Source organism: Temnothorax curvispinosus, unplaced genomic scaffold (genome assembly GCF_003070985.1).
Source record: "Temnothorax curvispinosus isolate PA1 unplaced genomic scaffold, ASM307098v1 QBEX01014012.1, whole genome shotgun sequence".
Lineage (NCBI taxonomy): Eukaryota > Metazoa > Arthropoda > Insecta > Hymenoptera > Formicidae > Temnothorax > Temnothorax curvispinosus.
The window spans coordinates 1-4,997 of NW_020223792.1; the positions used below are offsets into that span (position 1 = coordinate 1).

At 45.5% G+C, this 4,997-nt stretch overlaps 1 pseudogene; it reads left to right on the forward strand.

The window, feature by feature from the left end:
* Nucleotides 1-2,992: 2,992 nt before the first annotated feature.
* Nucleotides 2,993-3,907, forward strand: LOC112464224 (annotated as a pseudogene).
* The last annotated feature ends 1,090 nt before the right edge of the window (nt 3,908-4,997 follow it).

A 4,997-nucleotide genomic window follows, 5' to 3' on the forward strand; every position in this document is an offset into this window, starting at 1 on the left:
AAGCAAAGGTATTAAAGGTTACAAAATCGCCCAAGGCTACAAGATCGTCCGAAATCCTCAATGCAGACTGCCTCTCCCACGGTTTTCGATCCGTGGTTTTCCGTGGGACAAAGGGCAAATGCCGAGGCGGGGGCTGAGAGAGTCTTTTAAGACGCAGGGTCTACGGAAAGTAATTCCCCCCCTCAGTCGAAGATATATATATATACAGAAGGGCAGCTTTTCAGCGGTCACATCTCCGGGACTTCGAGACAAATTCCTGCCCTACCCCGAGCTGCTGCTGCGGGTTACCGGGCTCCGTCCCTTGAGTCCTCTTCCTCGGAAGCGTTCGGTCCTCTCGACCTCCTCCTCCGCAAATCTCCTGTCTCGGCTCTTCCTGGGGGAAAGCTGGCCAGGCTCTCCCCCTCGCCGGCTTCAGGATGACTCCTCTTGCTCCGCTTCTTCCCGGCCCTTCCTGTTCCCGGCGCGGAATCCTCTTGAATCTTCGGACTGAGGGGGGGAATTACTTTCCGTTTTAGGGTTTTATGTATATATACATAAAACCCTTTGCTTTTCTATCGAGCTGACAAACGTGCAGCATGGTTACCATAAACAAATCGCAAAGACGCGAGCGATAAAGACGAAGAGCGAACGAAAACATAACAACGGCAACAAAAATGCGCGGAGCCTGCGGCAAACGTTAGTCGTGTCGCGTCTGACGCGTCAAAAAACATTAACATTTAATATATCAATACGCCACGCTGTAGTTTTTAAGAAATATTGCTGCGACACCCTAGGTTAAAACACCGTTTGCGAAGACAATATATATGTATAGATATACAATTGTTGAATATTTACTTTTACACATATAGATACATTTATAGATAGCGTTCGTGAGAAGAAACACGTGCCTGATATAAAGATATATGAAAATACGTTTGACTTTATATACCATGTGTATAAATACATATATGCGTGAGTGCACATTTCATACATTTACATATATATATATATATATATATACATATATGAATAAAATACATATATATACATATATATACATATATGAATAAAATTTTGATTATATATAAATATATATGTCTGTTAAGTTAGCACCTCCTCTACAAAAAATCGGAATAATACATATATAGAAAATAAGTGCTCTTTATATGGTATGTGCTCTATTCACGATTTTTATGCCCGATAATTTTAGCGGAAAATCGCAAGCGAAAGTGAAGGTGCTGGCTTAACGTAAGCTAGCACCCCCATTCATTAAAATTACATATAAAATAAAAAACTCAATATGCTAACTAAAGGACGTACTCACAAAAAAATACGTTTTAAGATACATCGTAAAAAAATATACTCCGGCAAATACAAACGGTATATCGTCTTTCTGCTCGGAAGTAGAAGATGCGTTGACCATACAGGCTGCGTTCTTTTTGACGCTTTCAACACTAAAAGCCGCGCTGCATCTATGTTTGCAACGGAGCGAGACGACGACTTACAGCGCCGAAAGCCGCAAAAGGAATCAGCCACAAAAAGCTGTCGCACACAAATCACCCGCGACAAACGCAAGACGATGTGCGTGGCCAAGTTTTCTACGTAGCCATGTTCAGTAGACACACCTGTTATGCCCGTGTCACACTACGTATCGTAGACGCGGATCGAATTGGGATTACGGATCGCGGATCGAATATCAGCCAATCACAGATGAGTTGCTCGTCCATGATTGACTAGATTACGATCCGCGATCCGCAATCTCAATCCAATCCGCGTCCGCGATACGTAGTGTGAAGAGCACTTTATGGTCGTCTTCATAACACTCTGCGTTGTGTGGTTGCTTCTAAAAGTAAGAGCCACGCACGTTTGACTGCTACTCAGCGGCTTGATCTACTGAACACGCCCCGTAGTCAAAACACTAATTACCGCATAGCGGTTCTGCGCATCTATGGAGTTTGAACCCTAGCGTTGAAGCTTAACGAATAGCGTGACACACGTTACGAGGCAGGCCATGTGTGTTTGGTACGACGTTGCGCGGGCGCAGTCGCCGGATCGCGTTTCCGTCGCACACGCGCCCCACCAACAGTTCGTACAGGATCTACAAGTTACAGAGATCGTCGTTTCGCCGTGACGGCACGTTCTCGCCTTACGTCGTCCCGCCCCGGCACGCGTGCTCACTCTTGTCTCCGACCGTACATACGTGACGTGGACGCGCTCTCACTTTTACGTCGAGCACGACGCACGAGACTCGAGAGAAAAATATATAACTTCCGTAGACTCCCAGGACGAAGTATGTCTTGTGCGAAGAGACCCGGAACAAAAGGTAACGTCGTACCAAGCGAAAAAAAAATGAAACGCACAACGTCACCAGTTGTAGAAGCTGATCGTCGTGCGTAATTCTCAGCGGCAACAAAGGTCTTCGGAGAAGGCAAATGGCGGTATACTGTGGTCAAGCAAACGTTAGGTACATACCGTTGTCCGCGAACAAACTAATTTCAACTATAAATAATAAAACTTGTAAACATAACCGTACACAACGTTATTGCAGATTTCGTCGATAAACAAGATGCTCAAGACGAATGGTGTGCTGGCTGCGTTAGTTTCGTTAAAATTCAGCTTGACACAGGAATCTCTCACGAAGACGTTGGTTATTATGTTGCGAAGGACGCTACGAAAGGCTTGTCAATAAAAAACGCCAGAAATGTATGTGTGTTTGTCACTTGAAAAAACGTAGCAGTGTCGTTGATATCTCACGTGACGGGTTGGGATTTTTTGTTAATGTACAGGGTTCTGCTGTAAATGCCTTAAAAAGAACTTTCTTGTCGTTCGGGGACACGATCGAAAAGAAGTTGCACGCAGAGTGTATTGGCGAGCCACATCCGAAAGATCATCTTCCCCGCTTCAGTGAAAACATGCTTTCTCAACAGACGCCGAAGGTACGCGTGAAAATTTCATAGTAACATTGACGTTATTATCTAATACCTGCTCCGTCTTCTACAACAGAGAAACGGGAATGGCAGGCGAGCACATGTCTGCAACGTCCACATCCATCTCCGCGAGCGTGTTCGCGCGTGAACAGAAGCTTTGTATCGATTTACAACAGATTTCTTTTCCCGCGTCCATCGAATATATTTACAATCCGCTTGAATATGCCCGTGAAACGCATGCCATGTACGTACGCAAGTACTGCACTGGCACAAAGAAAATATTATTCGTTGGCATGAATCCTGGACCATGGGGCATGTCACAAACCGGAGTGTTGTTTGGAGAAATAAGTATCGTGAGGGATTGGCTTGAAATCTCTGGTCCCGTTGGCAAACCCTCGAAGGAACATCCCGCGCGAAAGGTACAAGGATTTTACGGTACGCGCAGTGATATTAGCGGACGCAGATTGTGGGGCCTTTTCCGAGACTTGTGTAAAAGTCCTGAAAACTTTTCCCGCGCGGCATACGTGCACAATTACTGCCCATTCGCATTCATGGATAGCAGAGGTAGGAATATCACTCCTGTGGAAATAAAGGTAAGCGTTCGCCTATTCTCATCCTATTTTCTTCAACTGAACTCACTGTCGTTTGCAGGGTGAAGAACAAAAACGTTTACAGGAATTATGCGACAACGCCCTGCAAGATATAATACAACTCCTGAAAGTAGAAATCGTTGTTGGCATAGGCATCTACGCTGAAAAAAGAACACAGCGTGCGGTCCAGACGGAGGTTTTTCAGTACAGGTATGGTGTGCAAGTTCGCCTACGAGTACACCGACGACAAACGTTCGACTCACTTGTAAGCAAGTGTCTTTTTAGGTACGGGGCATGCGACACCCCAGCCTAAGAGCTATGGATAATCATGCGTGGACAGAACAGACTCGGCAACGACTAAACGACTTGAACTTACTTAAATACTTTGGAAAAACAAGTCTGACTCTTTAAACTTTTTCCTGCGTCAGATACACATCGTTTTCAAGCGCGAAACCTCAAACGCGACCGTTTTTCTTTTCCATCGTTTAAGCAAACTGTTACTTTTTTTTTTTAGAGACGATGTTACAACAGACGTAAGAAAAAAAAAAAAATTATGTTCTTGTTTCGTACACGTTAAAACCGTCTTGAATTCGCCCACGAGTATACGCGTTACGAGAATTTCGAGCGCATTTGACACATGTGGACCGTACGTAATAAAAAACTGAAGACGTTTTGAAAACCGCGAAAGTCCCGGTTGCGTGTTTCGTTCAGTATACAAACGAAGTGCGTGCAACGTGCACGACGACATGAACGAAAAGTTGTACGACAACTCGTCCAGCCGAACGACGGTGCGCGCTCAAGTCCTAAAGTTCTGTATGGAGAAACCACTGACGTACGAAACGACGTTTCCAACGTTAGATGTACGTGTGAGAGTAGAGTCGTGCCGACGGCGTGTATCAACCGTGCTTTAACTATACGAACACAATTATGTGCGCAGTTGGGTCAAGGTTGTCGAAGTACCAAAGGTTTACACGCCGAAAATGGTGCAACGTAAAAACGTTAAAGAAGAGGAGGCTCGGAAGTTGCTCCAAAACATTTCGAAAAACATCACGCCGAACGCGCCTGAACCAAAATGGCATTTTGCGTGTTCAAGGCGTATATTTCCAACAGCTTGCACATCAAGGCGTCGATTGCAGGTGCAAACGTCGAAAAACGCGTAAACGGAAAAACGCGTGTCACGCGTAAGTATATCCGATGCACAACATAACATGGCCGAAAGATGTTCGGCGCTTCTCGACCGCAGTTTCGGACGCGACACGAACCGACGTTTTTTGTTACCTTTTGCAAACGTTAATACGGCCGCGCGCGTTATTACGGCGCACGCAGTTCGCGACGCGTACGATGTTCGCGGCGCGTATATGTGTCTGTAAAGTCGAACTGCCGTCGCACGTACACGGACACACCGCATACGATCGTCGTCGACGCAATTGCCGTACAATTTTTCCTAGCCCGTCACTCGTCGGTCATATTTACACAACGATCGAGACAGCTGTATGACGCG